Below are 19417 nucleotides of genomic sequence, written 5' to 3'. Positions count from 1 at the left end.
GAAATTCTGCATTCACGGAGGGCCGTGGGATGTAAGTAATGTGCTGTTATATGCTTGCGGGTATTAGGGGAGCTTTCTCTGGAGGTCAGGTGACTCTGCCCTGGGTTTGGGCTTTAGGCCAGGGTACTGTCATCTTCCATCAGTCACTGGCAGAGCCTGAACTTGTCCCCAGCTGTACTGATGGCACCACAGGGATTGATGTGAAATGCACAGGGTATGTGATGTACTGCATTTTGTTAATAGAAAAGCATCCCTGTCAAAGATTTTGTCAAGAGAAAATTATCTTTAGAGCCTGTGGGTAGCAAGTAAGACCTGATGTTTTGCTCTTTTGTGCTTTGTGCTAAACGGATGCTAATTTGAATGAGACTGTAGGCTGGAGAACTGGGGGGATAAATGAAAGGGAATGATTGAATGAAGGAATGAATGAATGGAGGAGGATGGCTCTTTAAAAGGGCAGGAGTAGGTAAGGTAGTCCCCAGCCATTGTAGAGCACCAGAAGGAAGTCTGTTCTTCAGAGAAGAGGCATTGAATGGAAAAGCAGGTGGCTTTGGTCTCTAATCAGAGTGCGTCCTTGAAACTAATGCTCTTATCCAAGACACTGGAAAAACTCATTAAAGCTGGCTAATGATGTAGAGATTTTTTTCTCCCCATTCATTCTTTCACAAACTAATTCCATCTAGGGACCAGCCTCGCAGTATCCAGCTCAGGGCTGACCAGGGCCCTGATGAACGGGCCCAGTGCTCCTTCTGAGGACTCTGTAGGGCCCGGCACATGTGGAAGGGTCTTCACATCCTGTATTCCAAAGTAGCCCATTTTACATGAGAAACTTTTTGAAATTGGACCAAAAAGAGTCACACTAGAAATGACTGTGAGAGCCAGATTCTGTATGAAGAATGTGCGCCAGGTGGTTTGGGGATGCCTTGTTTGAAATCATAGCCCACTTTCCTAAAAGCAATCCCTTGCTTCCCTGGGGACAGTGAAGCTATCCTGAGAACCAACAAAAGCTTGGTCTAAGACGAGTGTTCAGGGTATCACTGAGTCCCAAGCTCACCTCTCTGTTCCCAGTGTTATCCGTACACTTGTGTTAGCATTGTCTAGATTTGAGTCTGAGACAAAAAAAGAATCTGAAAGAAGGAATGGCCATATTGGCCCTTTAGATTGTTGCTTTTTAAAGTGTGACCATGGCCCATCCACATGACATCACTGGGGTGACCCACCTCAGAACTTCTGATATGCATTTCAATAGAACGTAACATTTTAAGAATTCATTTGCAGGACAGGAACTATAATGAGAATGGCAATTTATTTTTAACTCAGTGTTTACTGTAGAGTTAAATCAGTTACATTCTGGATGTCTCTTCCCATTTTGAAGGCTGCATATAGTTTACAACATAGGAAGATGGAAATGCAAAATAGGAAACAAAAAAAGAAAGTCCAAAATTTTTATTTAACTTTTTCTGAGTACCAACTGATACTCTAAGTTTATTTTTTTTTAAAAAAATTGATTCATTGTACACAAATGAAGTATAACTATCATTTCTCTGGTTGTACACGAAGTAGAGTCATACCATTTGCATCTTCATACATGTACTTGGGGTAATGATGTTTGCCTCATTTTATTATCTTTCCTTCCCCACCCCCTTCCCATCCCTCATTTCCATCTCTACACCATCCTTCTTCCATTCTTCCCTTACGTTCTCCTGCCCCCATTATGCAATATGCAAACCTAATTAAGTAGACACAACTATGCTGAGGTAGTTTACACCAGCCTTGCAGTCACTGAAGATATGTTTGGAAGGTCCACACCACTCCTTATGTAGTAGAAGTATATATGGTCAGCCTCTTGCTTGGAATGTGTTGACTTCTGCCTTTTCCTATACTGGCTTTATGACTTTTTGTTTCTTTCAGCATGTTAGATCTTTTGTGATATCTAAACAGAATACATACATTCATTTAGGTCTCAAATTAGTATTTTACAGACCAAATTTGGCACACAGGTGGATTTTAGTGTTTGTTTGTTTGTTTTTCGCAGTTTTACTTCTTTATTTTCTACAGAATTAAAAGACTTCATATAAAAAAAAAGGAATTCATTTGGAGGAAATATTGCATAACGTCCCTCTCCACTCTTTTTATATATTGTAAAACTTGAAAAATTAAGTCAAAGACATATTTTCAGAATATAGGTTCTGAAATTCAAAATATCCACAAATCTCAAACTTTTTGAGTACCAACCTGATGCTACCAGTGAAAAATTTCATACTTCACCTCCTGAGGTGGCTCACAGTCAAAAACCAGGCACATAAAGCAACTGTGGTATATATACACAATGGAATATTATTCAGCCATAAAGAAGAATAATATCATGGCATTTGCAAATAAATGGATGGAATTGGAGAATATCATGCTAAGTGAAATAAGTCAGTCCCAAAAAACCAAAGGCCGAATGTTTTCCCTGATAAGTGAAGAATGATATATAATGGGGGTGGGGGATGTGGGGTGTGAGAGAAGAATGGAAGAACTTTGGATTATGTAAAAGGAAATGGGGGGTATGAAAAATGGTGGAATGAGACAGATAGCATTATGCTATGTACCTGTATGATTACACGAATGGTATGAATCTACATCATGCACAATCATGGAAATGAAATGATGTACTCCATTTGTGTACAATGAATCAAAATGTAGTTTGTAAAAAAATAAAAAATAAATAAATTTAATAAAAAATACATAAATTTAAAAAAAAACAGTCACACTCAAAATATTGTGTACAATTTCCTTCAGGCTTTGTGTAGACAGTTGTATATGAAGCATAATGATTTTCATATTTAGCCTTAGGTTTCGTTCCCAGGGAATCTCATTATATATGTGCACATATCCCAAAATCTGAAAAAAATCCCAAATCTAAAACACCTAAATCCCAAGCATTTTGGATAAGTGATACTCAACCTGTACTGAATAGCACCTATTTAGTCATGGCCTGGATGACAGTAAGTACAATTGAATTTGAAAAGGGAGTATAAAAACTACATTCCTGATAGTCCCCACCACCCCAGCAGATGAACTATTTTGTTTTTCTCTGTTCTTTTTCAGACTATAGAACATAAATAAAACACATAGCTGTCATTATATCTCAACTGTAATTTTGTCATCCAGCTTTTAAAATCTGACATATCATAAATGTTTCCCCATGCTGCCATACAGTTTTCATGATTATTTTGATTGGCCTTTTAATCTTTCATTTGGGTGATATACCATATAATTTATTTGTCTGTGCATACATACGGACATGCAGGTTTGGGGTGGCATTTTTTCTTATATGTATAGAGATGTCTATACAAACTGTGCTTTCTTTAATGCATTACCTAAGGATAAATTCCTGTGCTATACATCAGCATTGACTATTTTCCCTATGATTGTCTTCTCTAAATACTTCTCTTCTCTGAATGTTTGATCCATGTCTTTTATCTTTTGGTGTTTTGATGTTTTCCCATTTCATAGGAACATTTATATACAGTTTTGCTACATATGTAGTCTTCAGAATGTGTTCTTTAGAATTTTGAACACATTATTTCATCATCATCTCTGTGGCATTTTTAGGGTGTGGATGATTCATCTGCCAACCTTCTACCTCCTTTGGATACGGAGGAATTCAGTGGGATGGTTCCTTCTTCCCAAACTGGGTGCATCAGTTCTAGAGGACACACTGCTTTAGTTTGACCCATAGGAACAATGAATTGCTCCATGTGACAGGAGATAGAATGTGTGGCCTCTGGAACCTTCTTGTGCTATTGAGTGGCATGCATTTTGAAAAGTCTCCAGTGTGCAGTTAGACTTCCCACCTGTGCAACTTTGTTGAGACTGAAAGGTCTGCATTGAGGGGAAGGCATGATGTGAAAGACCCCAAGGAGATGGAATTGCTAAAATTGTAGGAAGACATGGCGGGAAACAAAACTATATATAAGCATTTTTTATTTTGTTGACTTTTCTTTATTGGTGACTTATAATTATACATGATAGTGGGATTCATTATGCCATATTCATAAATGCACATAACATAATTTGATCAATCTCATTCCTTAGTAATTTCCCTTTCCCTTCCCTCCTTTCTTTTTCTGCTTTATATAAGTATACATACACACACACACATACACACACACATATACATACATACATATACACATATACACATATATATCTGCTAGATTCATTGTTGCTATATTTGTACATCAAGATAGCATATTGGTAGATTTCATTCTCCAGGATTTCCCCATGTGCTGTCCTCCTCCCTTCCTTTCTATCCCCTTCCTCTATTCTATTGGTCTCTCTTTTGTTTTTGAGATCCATTTTTAAAATTTTTTCTTTTTCTTTTTCTCTCTTTCTCTAGCTTCCACATATGAGAGAAAATTTTTCACTCTTGACTTTCCGAGTCTGGCTTATTTAACTTAGCATGATGTTCTCCAGTTTCATCCATTAACCAGCAGATGACATAATTTCATTCTTCTTTATGACTGAGTAAAATTTTCTTTATCCATTTATCTGTTGATGGGCACCTAGGCTGATTTCATAAGTTGGACATTTTTAGTTTAAAAAGAGAGCTGGGGGGAGTCTTCCAAAAAATGCATGTTGTTTGAGGACATTTTGAAAAATACAGGCAAAAAGACGGTTTTCCATGTGGCATTGTAGAATTTCACTGTAGACAGTTTTCAAATCAAAGAGACAAATTACCTGTCTTGGGAAAACTAGTTCAGGATTTCCTAGAGCATGTTCTTAGAGACATTCTGTTAACAAAGTATAGTTTGATCCTTATTATCCGTGGGTTCCATATTTGTGAACTTGCTGAAATCTATTTGAAACCCTGAAGTCAGTTCTCATGACACTTTTGTGGTCCTTCGCAAATATAGGAAAAGGGAAAAAAATTGGAGTCACCTGCTCACATGTCCCCAACTGAAAATGAGGAAGACTTTGTTCTATTGTTTCAGCTCTCATGCTATAAACTTATCATAATCTATTTGGTACCTTTTTCTTTTTCTTTTTCTTTTTACTTCTTGGGTTTTTTGTTGGTGATTTTTTTATGTTGGTGATAAAATGACCCCCAAGAGCAGTGCTGATGAGCTGTCCAGGGCTCCTAAAGTATAAGAAGACTGTAATGTACCATATGGAGAAAACAAGTGTGCATTTGACAACTTTGTTCAGGCATGGGTTATGACTGTTGGCCATGAGTTCAGTGTTAATGAATCAACAATGTGGTACATCCAGGAAGAGGGAGAAAAAATATACTGATCCACATGTGTGGCCACTCTGGAACATGTTAAAGTAAGTTATGAAAAAGATGTAAAGATGGCTAAATTTGCAGATTGATGAGATGATGACCAACTTTAATAAAGTCCAGTGGACAGGCTGAAAGTTCTAGAAATGTATGGTCTTGTGATCCAGGGTCAGGGATGGTGGGCTCACCTCAGCTAGTGTTTGACTACAAAGAAATACTGCATATAATTATTTGTAAGAAATATACCTTCAATGAAGTGCCTTTAAACATAAAAATACATAAAACGAGGTTCTTTATTAATGGATTGACAAAAGTGTGACTGGAAACTTGAAGGAACATCACCCCTTTAACTTCCTTAGGAGCTAGTTTCTGTTCACTAATTCAGTGTTTGTGGCAACTTGACAAAACAGAACTACCATAAATGACTGTGTGGTTGCCTGTCAGCATTCCAGGGGGATTTGTTCCAGGACCTTCTGTGAGTACAAGTCAGTACAGGCACCAGTCCCTTACGTAAGTTTTATGTGTAATATTTGTGTATAACCTGCATCCTCTTGTATGCTTTAAATCATCTCTAGATAACTTAAAAGACCTTATATGATGTAAATGCTGTGCAAATAGTTGTTATCCTTTCTCATTTAGTGAAATAATGACAAGGAAGAATTATTACATGTTCAAAACAGGAGCAGGGTTTTTTTCCTGAATATTTTCAGTTCACAGCTGGTTGAATCCCCACATGTGGAACTCATAGGTACAGAGGGTCAGCTGTATTCTGTTGTCAGATGAGTTTAGGAAACTTTCAAAACTTTCCTCTTCTTAGAACTTCATTCATTGCTTGCACACCTCCTGCATTAATTCTATGAAACACTGTAGCAGGGCCGCCAGTGCTGGCTGGCCAGCATCCCTGGATATTCTGGATCACTGAGCCTTTTCTCTCTTTGTGGGACCTGTGGGGAAAATATGTACCCCCATGTCTCATATACTAGAGCCAGGTCACATGACCTCCTCAGACCTATCCCTGTATGGCTCAATCCTAGTATGATTACACATCAACCCCAAGTGGTGACGATGGGAACATTGTCACCCTGGTCACCATTGGAACCTTCTGCAGTTTAATCTATCTTCCCTCCCTCCCTCCCTCCCTTCCTTCCTTCCTTCCTTCCTTCCTTCCTTCCTTCCTTCCTTCCTTCCTTTCTCTCTCTCTCTCTCTCTTTCTCTTTCTTTCATTATGAAAGGTCCCTGGGTAACAGTAGAGGTGGTAGTAGCACCATATGAAGGGCTTTAAATATGATTTCAATAACTCCTAGAATAACCCAAAGAGATAGGAACAAGGGTTAGTCCCATGGACAACTGGGACATTTGAGTACTACATAAGTACGTCACCTTTGGTTAGAGTGTAAGATGGCTAAACGGATTGTGCTACACCCAAACTTAGCCTGTTAGCCACAGCACTATGTAGCCCTTGACAAGCCTCCATAAAAGGTCACGTTTCAAAATGTCTCACAATGTGCCTGTGAGTCCAGCAGCCTGTGAGTAGGCTAGTGTTCATGGTGATGGCTGTTTCTGCTTAACTGTGTATTTCTTTGATATTAAAAGGCTTGGTATGCTCTGCTATTTGCAGCAAGTATGTCATGGCACTGGTGAGGTGACTGGTAGACTCAGAGGCTCCAGTCTTAAAAACGAGCCAACCTCAGGTTCTGACATGCCCTGATTTCATGAGGGCTCAAGTCACAGGTCAAAGAAGTCAAGTAGGCATTTTTCTTAATTTTATTGAATTGTTTTGACATGAACTATTGACATTTTTGTGTGCAGGGATTAAAGAATACATAAGTTAGGACCAGCCAGGCTTGTACTGAGTGTGTCAATGAAGCTGTCATGTCCATACCTACCATTGTGGTCCTCTGCTGTCTTGCAGTGAGGTGTGAAAGTAAGGGAGGACCTCAGCCAGATACCTGAAACCTGGCTCTGCTCTCACTGCTCCAGAGGTGAGCTTTGTGGACCTGGCAAGCCACTGGGGCACCTTCCTGGAAGACAGCAGTTTGCTGATTCGTTCTTCACCTGGTCTACGTACCTGTGTTCCTGGGGGGCACTGTAAGGACATGTCAGTTTGGCACCAGAAATTCTGTTTTTGTGAATCTGTGGGGCGACCTGGGATAGCAGGTTCTTTGAGTGCCTCTGGACAGTCTGCTAAGCATCTGGGTTTGGCAATGGATTGTTTTGTTTTGTAGTCCCTGTCCCTCCTTTCTTCTTCTCCTGTAACTTTGTGAAGTCTATCATCAGATAAGATATTCTGAAAAAGTCTGCTCTGAACTAGAAATTCCACCTTTAGAGACTTATTTCTTTGGATCCTGGAGATTTCTGGGGGCTACAAGCATTCCCAGTCCAGGACTCAGTGATTCAGTTGAAAGCATTTGATTTACAGAAAAGTTGTGTGCAGCAGCTCTATGCTTTAGGCCTGAAAACCAAATACATATTTTGATTATTTGGAGTTTTCATAACTTTTGTTTATCACCTGTGCTTTCTAGAAAGGGCCCTCTGATAAAAGCAAAAAAAGTTAAAATTAAAAAAAAAAAAGAAGAGAGAAAAGAGAATCAATACATTGTGGTCAACATAATACAACAGTTAAAGTGAGGCATGACACAGGGCCCTGAGGCCACATTGAACACAGAAGCGTCCATCACTGCTTATTGTAGAAATGTGTTGACTATGATTTGGCATTTGATTGTGAATTGTTTTGCAAAGGACTCTTCAAGATTGTTATAGGAATGCAAGTACCAAATGGGCATAGAAAGTGCTAAGTGTGCAGGCAACCTTGTCCTGTAGCCTAGTTGGGAGGCATTGGCATCTTGTACATTCTTGGCAGGTACCTCCCACAAATACCCCATTTGGTAGCATGTGAAGCAAGTATTAACTCCCACTTTACAAAAGAGGATGGACAGAGGAGTGCTGTGGGGGTTTTGGTGCCTAGGTACCCTCCCTCGGTTGGCATGCAGTGGGGTGGCAGGTGTGCAGATGGGGGAGGCCATGCAAAGAAGGGTTTTGAGGGTTGCATTATATCCAGGAGGGAATCATTTGTCCAAATCTGTTGCACAGGTAAGATGGAGCTGGAGAAAGAGTTTGCAGATGGTGCTGAGTTTTCAGGGATAGGTACATGGCCCAACTGAGGAATTTCCTCCCATGCTCCCTGCACCTTGGTGCAGTTCAGCTTGCTTCTTCCCTCCCACGGCCCTTCCAACAAATTCTGCTGCCTGCCCGCTCCTTTGCTCACCTGTGGCATCAGACCAAGCACTTAGGAATCTGTACATGGGAGGGGGCATTCTGTGCCCCATGTTGCCTGCAATGCGCCCTTTCCCAGAACCCTCCTTTCCTAGCAATGTGAGAAGTGACCTCTGCTCCTACCTTTATTCATTCCCAGGACTGCTTTGGAAAGTGAAATCTTGCGGCCACAGCCATCACATTGCTGTTAGCCTCTCGCTTGTTCTGAGCTTTCAACTTGATTTTCTGGGCTTCTTTGCCAAGTCAGCAAAACTGCTGAGCTTGATTTTTTAAAGCAGCTTTTTGATGACTTATCACCAAAGATTGTTTTTATTATTAGAGAACAGTTTATTTAGCAGATTGCTTATAGGGCTTTTAAAACCTAATGAAAGCCAGGATTTCTAAAGGAGTATTTCATTTTTTAAAACTTAATTAACTAATTTATATTTATAATTTCAATTTTATATATTTGTGGGCTTCAATGTAATAATTTGATCAGGTGTACAATGTGCAATGATCAAATCAGGGTAGTTAGCATTTCTGACTCCTAAATATTTTTAAATATTTTGATTAACATGTACTAATAGTTAGGTCAGAGCATGTAAAGCCCTTTCACATTAGTCCTCTGGAAAGTACCCTTTTGGTCCTTGGAGAGTGTGCGAAGTGCAGTGGTTAGGAATACAGGTGCCGTGGCTAACAAGCCTGGATTCCATCCTGTGTAGTAGCTCCAGACTCTAAGACATTCTAGTTACGTTATCTGCACTGACCACCATCCATCTCCTGTGCTGTGGGGAGGAAAGCTGCTCTGCGTCTGGGTCTGGACGTGGGGTAAGGGGCATGCAGTGCTTGCCTTGATGATGATAGGCTGTCAGTTTATGGGAATCTCTTTTCAGGTAGGGAAGGCAGTTTGACTACCGACTAAGCTGGGCAGGATGGGGAACGCAAGTGAAGCAAATTGGTAGCCCTGCCCTGAGTAGTGATAAGGGAGGGCTAAGCTCAGCAGGTGAGACCACTCAGGAGGAGGATCAGGACTGGCCAGGGCTGCTGAGGAGCTCATGGGGTAGAGCTGCTGCCACTGGTGTCCTCAAGTTCTTCCCTATCTGCAGCTCTCTCAAAGGTGTGGCTTCTCTCCTGGGGCAGGGGTAGATTCTTATCTGCCCCCCACCCCATCTTGGTGACATCCTCAGCCTTGTTCTCTTCTGGAGTTGTGATTTGAGGGATAAGAGACACCCACCCAGCTCCCATGGCAGCTCTGATTTTCTTATACCCAGTTGCAAATTGGAAATGAACTGAGAACTCTAGGCTTGTTTTCCAGGCAGATATGTTGTGCTGGGGACCTAATGTCCATCACTAAACCCACATGTTGCCTAAAGATTTCTTAAGCTTGGGCAACTTCTCCCTGGTTTGCTTTCTCCTTCAAAGCCAACTCTTCACCACTAGTCTGCTCCTGATGTCCTGCACTGGCTGCCTCTGCATCTCCTGGGGTCCAGTTCATGCTGATTGGCACTTATAATGTGCCAGATGCTGGGGATGCAAAGATGAAAGTGGCATAGTCCTCATTTCCAAACTCCTTCTGCAGGGAGATGCCACGAAGAGACTTCTTTCCTCACTTATCCCATCCTGGTGGGACTGGGACCTCAGGAGAGATGCCCACCCAGCTTGGGTGTTCCAGGCAGGCTTTGAGGATAGGTTCCAGAGTGGTTAAGAAGCAGGGTGGCTCTGGGACTGTTAGAGGACCGTGAGAAGTCAGCCAAGAAAGTGAAGCTGATGGTTGGAAGTACCTGTGTGTCCTCAACCTAGAGTGAAACTAGAACTGTGATGGGGCCATGAGTCCTAAAGAGGACAAAGGAAAGCAGAGGATCTGGTTGAGGATGATGGGTGGGGAGAAGGGCCATTGGAGATGAGGAAGGGAGCTAGGAGAGAATTGGGGCATAGGAGATGAGGGTCAGAGACATCACGAAGGCCAAGTGCAGCAGGTAGGTGGTGGGGGGTGTCTTTCTGGGATGAAAGCACTTTTTGACTATAGCCGCTAGGGTCTGGGGGTAGCCTGAGCAGGTCTGGGAGATTAGAAGGGCAGAGAATTGCCCTTGGGTATGGAAGGGGGAAGTGGGTGCTGTCTGTAGGAACATACAGAGAAGGACCCAAGGAAGAAGACAGTTATGGGTGTGACTCAAATGCACTCATTTTCCAGTGGTGTGTATGTAGGGCAGATTGTGGAAAATGAGAGAGGAGGACATAGGACCCAAGGCAGGGAGCTGGCCTGTGTGAAACCCCCTCTGTCTGCTCCTGGAGGTCCTTGGGCCCATCCTTGGACCCATCCTTGGACCCAGGCAGCACCTCACAAGTACTTCACATGTACAAGAGCCTGAAGAAGCAGACATCCAGCTGACAAAGTTGGCTAGTCACATGCAATTCCCTGGGAAGTACAGGGCTCCATGCAAGAATTTTTAGAAATATCATTTGTTTGGGAAGAAAACCCACATGACTGAACATGAGATGCAGAAATTCATACTGTTGCATGTGGTACACTTACCACAATGTGGTGGCATGACATGGCAGCCATGGGGTTTTCACCCCACAGCATTCAGCTTGCAGCCAATGCTAGTCAATTACTAAAGAAGGGCCTATGGTAATAGGGGCTCATCAAATATAGCTCCCAACCCTGTGTTAGATAACATCATGGATGGTGCAGGAAACGAAGCACAACTCAGACACCTTGAGAAGGAGTGTTATGAGGGATGAAACAGTGCCTCCTGGTGTAAATGGGGTAACTTCCAAAGCCGCCAAGTCCAGGTTTGTCAGCTGATCCCACCTTCTCTTCACAGAAGAGAAGCTGGTCTTTCTTCACCTGAGAACAAACTAAGGCCCAAACAGTTGGAACTGAAGGATGTTCAGAACTAGAACTGCAGAATCTCATTGTCCAGGTCTTCTTGTTTCAACAGCTAACATGTGATCCAGGTGTGCATCTGGCGCCCTGGTCCATTTAATAGACATTAGATGGGAGGATGGTACTCCATGAGAATAGCTCAGGGCAAGAAATCTGATTGGACAGATACTGCAGTTGGGGAAGTCATTACGGATTCACCCTCCTCTTTCCTTGGTATGTCCTCCTCTTTCCTTTGGCTCGTACACTTGCAAGTGGCTTCTGATTCTGCCTCTGAGATTTGTCTGTCCACTCTAATTTCTGTGACAGTCCTACCTTCCTTCCCCCGACACTTCACACCCAGCCTTAGGATTCCCTGCTTCTCCTCACCGTAGCCCTTGGTACCAGCTAGGTAGTGTCAGTTCCTGACCTTCACTTTGAATGCCCTGAGTTTATCTACTTTTAACCATTGTGCACTTCTATGCAGACTCCCACCAGCCCAGCATCTTCTTTGTGAGAGGTCAGACTGCAACCACCCACACTCAGACTAGGTCTTTCAAACGCTTCTGGGTTCCTGTGGTCACTCCTTCTTTCTTTTTAGACTGGAAATAGAAACTCTTTCTTGTTTAATACCTCATCAGTATTTAATATCAACCTCCCTTTTAAACTCCAAGAAGAATGAAACAGAATGAATTAACTCAGGGGATTCCATCACCTAACGTATGAGCATATGCAGAGATCACACGGGTTGGTAAGATTTCCAGGCATTTGTGGACGGATTGTTTGTTGCTCTTGTGCCACAGTCATTGTGAGGAAGTATGAAAGAAAAGGCTTTTACATACAATGGGGTATTATCCAGCCTTAAAAAGGAAGGAAATTCTAACATTTGCTATTACTTGGATGAACCTTGAAGACATTATGCTGAGTGAAAAGAATAAATAAGTGTGAATTCACTTAGGAGCAGCCTAGAGTAGTCAGATTTATAGAGACAGTAGAATGGTGCTTCTAGAGGCCTGGGAGAGGGGCGTGGGGTGGGGATTAACATCTGTAAAGTTTTAGTTTCACAAGAGTTCTGAGGTAGGTAGTTGGTGCTGGTTGCATGTCAGTGTGAATGTACTTAATGCTGCTCAACTGTACACCTAAAAATATTAAGATGATTAACTTAAAGTAATGTTGATTTACCACAATAAAAGAAAAAAAGAAAAGAATGGGTCCTTTGACTTACTTGAGCTGGTTTGGATCATCTAACACCCCATTGAGTCAGTCTGAAATTGTGTGAGCAGTATTATACGAACAAAACTGTTTTCAAGCAATCAAAATGAGTTTGGTGCATCCACAGTAGGAAGGAGGTAATCAACCCCATTTGGGCTATGGACCCAGGTACATGGTCACAGGTGATGGGTTCATACATCTCTGGAAAGTTTCAGGAGAATATTCAAGCTTAAATGAATCATGAGTAGCACATCACATCTTGAGTGGGAAGGGGAGTCTTCCTTTTTCTGCTTCTAGGTCTTGTTCAGTACTGAACATGATCCCATCTTGGCAGGAGTATCAGGAACAAAAGTTATTAAAACTCTTGGGACTGTTTACATAAATCATGTAGGCTACTGGCTTATAGTAAAGTGGTTGAGGTCATACCTTTTAGTATATATTCAGATGCTCCTTATCTTCTGATGGGGTCATATTTCAATAAACCCATAAATCGTGTATTGAAAATATCATTAAGTCAAAAATGCATTGTTTACTTCTAAGCTACTGAGTATCATAGCTTAGCAACACAGTAGACTAGAGAGTGTTGTCTGTTTCCCCCTGGATTGCATGGCTGATGGGAGCTGTGGCTGGCTGCCTCTGCCTGGCCTCAGGAGAGACAATTGGACTGCAGAGCCCACAGTCCCAGAAAAGATTCGTATGAAAAATTAAAGGTAGTTTCTACTTAAATAGTATTGCTTTCACACCATCATAAAGTAAAAGAATCAAAAGGCTAAACATTGTAAACTGAGAACCATCTACCATTAAATCTACCATCAAAATAGCAATTTATAGCCAGGTGCAGTGGCACAAGCCTGTAATCCCAGCGGCTGGGGAGGCCGAGGCAGGAGGATTGTGAGTTCAGAGCCAGCCTCAGCAATAGTGAGGTGTTAAGCAACTCAATGAGACCCTGTTTCTAAATAAAATACGAAAAAAGGTCTGGGGATGTGACTCGGCGTTTGAGTCCCCTGGTTTCAATCCCCAGTACTCCAAAACAAAACAAAACAAAAAAGTAGCTAGTTCTACTATTCTATCTCCTTTCCTACATATTTAAGAAAAGCAAATATGCCACTGTGTATATTCATAAAAGTTGAGCAGGGAGATTTAGTAGAAACTAACTGGAACATTGGAGTCTTTTTTGTATATTATCTAGTGAAATTTGTTTCTCAAATTCTGAAATCATAGGTCTTGTTTTAATGTCTGCAGCTTTAGGCAGTTCCTCTGAGCCTAAACTCATTTGTTTGTTATTTAGGATTTAGAACTAATTATATTGACTGAAACTAAGGACTCCTTGTCCTATTAGGAGAACAGAGATCTTATAATAGCAATTCCATGCTGGGCATGACAACCCGTACAGACTTGTAGAAGTTAAATACAGAAAATGCCCTCTGGAAATTGAAGTCCAATATTGACTTAATATTGGACATTTACTTTCCTTTTGACTTGGGCACCTTTGTTTCATTCCTTTTTCAGATGTCAAGCTAGTTTTCTCAAAATGTGTGTACAGGGCTCAAAGATAAGTGAGGGACAGCTAGGGGAATTCAGAAGATGTCCCAGGTCAGGCCCTCAGGAGAACCACAGGCTTGAGCTGCCAATAAAGCCAAGTGATTGCTTTTTAGCCCTGGTGGGTTGTTGTCTTTCAACTCCATGTGCACAGGCTTTCTTGCTTTTAGATTAGCTGGATGGAAAAATTGCTAGTATTTGCAGTCAGCTAATAGATCCATTGGCAAAAGGGTTGTGGAGATTTATTATTATTATTATTATTATTATTATTATTATTGCAGAACTGGGGATCAAACCTAGGGCTTTGCACATGCTACACATCCACGGTACTACTGAGCTATTATTCCCCCCAATACTTAAACAATTGTAGTAATAGATACATAACATAAAATTAGTTGTAAGTATTTTAAAGTGAACTGTTCAGTGGCCTTTAGTACAGTGTTGTGCAAACACCACCACTATCTAGTTCCAGAATGTTTTCATCACTCCAAAAGAAGATTCCTTTCCTGGCAAGCAGTCACTCTCCCTGTGTTCCCACCCTCAGCCCCTGGCAATAACAAATATGTTTTCTCTCTCTATGGATTTGCCCATTTGGGGCATGTCATATAAATTCAGTCATACAACATGTAGCCTTTTGAGTCTGGTTTCTCTCACTTAGCGGGTTTTCCAAGTTCATCTATGCTGTAGTGGGTGTCAAGGCTCCGTTCCTTGTGGGGCACTGAATGATACCCTGTAGAATGGATAGACTACATGATGTTCTTCCACTCATTCACTGCTGGACGTTTGGGTTGTTTCTACTTTTGACTAATGTGATTAGTGTTATTACAAACATGTGTATACACGTTTTTTGAGTAGACATTTGCTTTCAGCTTTTAGGAGTATATAGCTAGGATTGGAATTGCTGGGTTGTATGGTCATTTACCATTTAACAAGTCCTCTTTTACGAGTTACAAATGCTTTCTACAATGGCAGAACAGTTTTCATTCCCACCAGCAATGCATGAAGGTGCTGGTTACTCCAAAATGAAAACAACAACAAAAGAACCCAGCCCTGCCCCTTGATTGGGTGATCTCTGGGTTCTTTGTCTCTCAGGCCTGATCTCTTTTGTTCACATGTACACTTGTTTATACCTTGATTTATCCTTAAAGCTGGCAGGAGCACTGAATTCTGTCTCCATATTGGCCTGTGAACTGTGCCAGGTCAGGGACATTGCTGTACGCATCTTCCTGCCCTTGATAAGAGATCCTTTGCACAGTGCAGTCTGCATAACAAGTACTTGCTGGGGCTGGTCATCTATGAAAGGTGCTTGATAAGGGGTTGAATTGCAGAGGTGAGTTTGGAAAAATAGGTTTCTGCTTCAAAATACTGGGCTGGAACAAACATCCACTGCCTGCCCTTTTCAGGGCTCTGTGAAAAGATAGTGAATGATGATAAGTAGATGATACATCCAGGTGGTCTGAATGGTCAGTGGTAGAGGAGATAGTGCAGCAGGCCAGGCACAGAGAACAAAGCCAGGCCTGAGTGGAAGAACCAACCTGTCAGCCCTCCCCATAAGGCTGCCAGGTTTAGCAAATAATAATACACTATGCCCAGTTAAATCACAATTTTAGATGGGAATAGAATTTGTTTTATAAGACAAAAAGTTACAGAGATGGATGATGGTGATAAATGCCCAACATTATAAATGTAGTTAACATCACTGAAATGTACACCTAAAGATAGTTAAGAGGGGTTGGGGGTGTAGCTCAGTGGTACAGCTAGCATGTTTGAGACCCTGAGTTCTATCCTCAGCATTGCAAAAAAGGAGGAGGAGAAGGAGGAGAAGAAGGAGGAAGAGGAAGAGGAAGAGGAAGAGGAAAGGAAGGAGGAGGAGGAAGAGGAAGAGGAAAGGAAGGAGGAGGAGGAGGAAGGGAAGGAGGATAAGAAGAAGAAAAAAAGAGGAGGAGGAAGAGGAAAGGAAGGAGAAGGAGGAAGATGAAGAGGAAAGGAAGGGGGAGGAGGAAAAGAAAAAGAACTTAAGAGGGTAAAATCTATGCTGTGTAGGGCTGAGGTTGTGGCTCAGTGGTAGAGCACTTGCCTAGTGCACGTGAGGCACTGGGTTCAATCCTCAGCAGCACATAAAAATAAATAAATAAAATAAATGTCCATCTACAACTAAAATTTTCTTTTAAAAATTTATTCTGTGCACATTTTGCCATGATTTAAAAAATGAGTAACAATCATATTTCAGAAAAATGATGAATAAGTTTTGGTATAAATGTATTCAGTGAAATATTTGGACAGGGGGATGCAGGAGAGGTGTCTTTTTCCCTCCCTCCCTTCCTCCTTCTCTCCCATTTACAGGCCTGCTTAGAGATTTTAAAGGACAGACTGACTGACCAGCTGGTGTCCCTAATGTCTTTTGTCATGATACTTTTAAGCCATGGCTCTGCTTTAAGAACATGATCACCCTCATGGGAGTAACTATTAAAAGAATAAATACTTTACCCAAGCTCCCATCCTCCTCAAGATAAATATCACAGGAGTGACCTGAATTGTAAGAGGAACAGAAAAAAAAAGAATAGTGTTGTAATTGTTTCTGAGCCACATCTCTGACAGGAGGTAGATTCAAGGACTTTTGAAAGAAGATGTCCATGTTCCTGAGTTAGACCTCCAAGCTGACCCTGGGGTTTAAAGCTCTCAGCCCCTCTCTCCTCGTATCTTTCATTGTGCAGCCAGGTTGGGTGGAGGAAGATGTCTTTGTTGGCATATCAGAGGAGCAAGGATGATTGACTCTTTTGAAAACAGGGAATTTGAACTGATTCCCAGAGAAGGCTGTCAGCCTTTCAACAGCCCCAGGGTTTCTCTGTCACAGGGTCATATTTGAGGGGGTGGATATGACAGTCTAGTGGACTCACTTCAATTGGCTTTGAGCTGATGTTCTTTGTCCCTCACTTGAGCTGCAAACATGCTTGTAATTCAGAAGAATGCTTGGAAACAGTACTTTTATTACAGATGGTGTGAGTCGAGTAGGTGTGTGCTAGTTTGCTGTTAGTTCATCCAAAGCAATGTGGGTTATATTGCAGTGTTTTCAGTTTAATCAAGCAGACAAATCAAAATTGACACTTTGAAAAAAACCCAAGCTGGAGCCAAGATATTTATTAGAATGATTTATTCACATTAGTATATTTTTATTAAGGGAATTTATCTCTGCCCTGAACAGCTGTCTCTGGGTTCCAGCATGTTATGACCAGTCCATACCATACTGCATGTTAATTTTCTCTCCTCCAAGCTCCACAGTAGGGGTTCACCACCCCAAGAACATATTTCACTTCATTTGCTTTATCCCACTGTGTTCTCTGGGTGGATGGCAGATGCAGGTTCCAGCTACTGGCATTGAGAATACCCCATGGTAGTTACCTAGTAAGGGATGGGACCCTCTTGTCCCTGTTGTTTGTGGAGGGTTGAGGGAATCCTGGCTGGTATCTTATTTTGAGGTGTGACTGGCTGCTGTACCTTGGGAAAGGCACAATAGGATTAAAATATCATTTTCACCTAAGAAACTGGGAGCCCCAAATCCACATTGGGCCTTGAACCATGTGAATTTCAGGTTCTGCATCCTATGCTGCCAGCCCTCCCTTTCCACCCACTGATATGAAAATCAAAGCACCAGATGGGCTTTCCCAAGGAGAAACATCACAAGCCCACCACCCCCTGCTTCTTTTGAAATCAACCCTGACTGTTTATCATGAGATGTGGTTGTCATGGTGATGAACAGTGCTCACTTGGGAGGGAATTAGAGGAAATGCTGTCATGAAGGAGAAGGTCATGCCTAGGGAAGACACCCCATATGGTGACCCAACACGAGAGAGTCCCATGGGTTGCTGGGGTTTTGGGGTTGCTGACATCCAGCCTGTGCCCCCTGGCCTAGCCATGAGCCTTGGCCTGAAGTCTCACAAAGGCGCAGTGGCTGGCCTCTTCTTAATCTTGTGGAGAGCCACATCCTCAATTGCTTCCTCTTTATATCTGGATAAAGTCTTTGGCCCTTTCTTTTCCTGAAATATTAGATCCCAACCCCAGCTTTTGCATTTGTGAAAGGGGTATCATTAACCCAGTTTTGTTTGCTGATCGATAGTTGGTTTCTCGGGAGTTTTCTGAGATGAGTAGTGCCCTTTAGTAAAGTAGGGTAAGTCTTCAGGAAACAAAGTCCCTGTGGGCAGGTAACTACTCTGGGGAGCTTCCACATAAGAGGGCAAAAGACTTACATGTTCTAAGTGCCCCTAAAAACAGCAAAGTGCACTCGACAGAGTTGTCTGGAGGATGTCTTCAATTAGACTTTTAATTAAGGCCATGTGAACAGCATTCGAGATGAAAATTCTTTGGGAGCTTTTGCCTGGTATACCTTGGCCATAGCAGAGACTACAGAACTGGGAGGGGAGAAACTCAGTTCCTTTCAAATCCTTGGTCCCCAGCCCAGTGTCATCCCTAAGAAAGGGACACTGCCCTTCCAGTTTGGCCTGCATGGTGTTCATTATGGAGTGCTTGAGTGGATCATGGCCCATGTGTTGGGAGTGGATGGGTTCTATTTCTGGGATGGAAGACTTTGAAGGGCGAGGGCCTGTGCCAGCAGCCTCAGACAAGTAGGATCCTGACCTTGGGATGTACCAAGAGAGCAAGTTGAGGTCAAGGCCTACCTGCATTGACTGGCCAGGCCGCTCAGGGGGTTCTAGGGTAAGGACAGTCCTTTGGGCATTACTATGGTATGGATATAGTTTGTGTCCTCAAGGGTTTGTGTATAGACATTTAATCCCCATTGTGAAATAATAACAGGTGTAAACTTGATCCAGCTGTGCTGTTTACAGGTAGGGAATTTGGGAGGTGACTAGGACTAGATAAGGTCATCAGGGCAAAGTCCCCATGACCAAGTGCTGGTGTCTTTCTAAGAAGAGAGAGAAAGAGACCAGAAGTGACACCCAGGCTCTCTCCCTGACTCCTGCCACATACGGCCCTGTACCACCTCATGGCTCTGCCAACAAGACATCACCAGATAACAGGCTCTCAGACCTCCAGGTCCAGGTGATCCCAAACAATCTCTTCTTTAAAGCTTATCCAGCCCATGGTATTGTGTCATCAGCAACAGACAACAGATGAATACAGGCTTCTAGCAGAAGAACTGGGGACCAACCAGCCATCTGACCTGCTGGGGCCCCAGGTGAAAGCCAGTGGTGTCTGAGGCCACAGAGTGGATGCTCAGCTGGGCGTCAGTCGAGTGTTTGGGGCACTACATGCCAGGAGTTGAACTTGTC

The 19417-nt window shown here is 42.3% G+C and overlaps 1 protein-coding gene across 7 annotated transcripts in view; it reads left to right on the top strand.

Moving 5' to 3' along the window:
* Apba2 (amyloid beta precursor protein binding family A member 2) overlaps positions 1 to 19417 on the top strand; it is a 265008-nt gene that overhangs the window by 195889 nt on the left and 49702 nt on the right. The gene's annotated exons all lie outside the window — the stretch shown is intronic.

The sequence above is a fragment of the Sciurus carolinensis genome, chromosome 2, assembly GCF_902686445.1.
Source record: "Sciurus carolinensis chromosome 2, mSciCar1.2, whole genome shotgun sequence".
NCBI classification, from domain to species: Eukaryota; Metazoa; Chordata; class Mammalia; order Rodentia; family Sciuridae; genus Sciurus; species Sciurus carolinensis.
The sequence above is the reverse complement of the archived record's forward strand: the minus strand, read 5'-3'. Positions and strand labels throughout refer to the sequence as shown.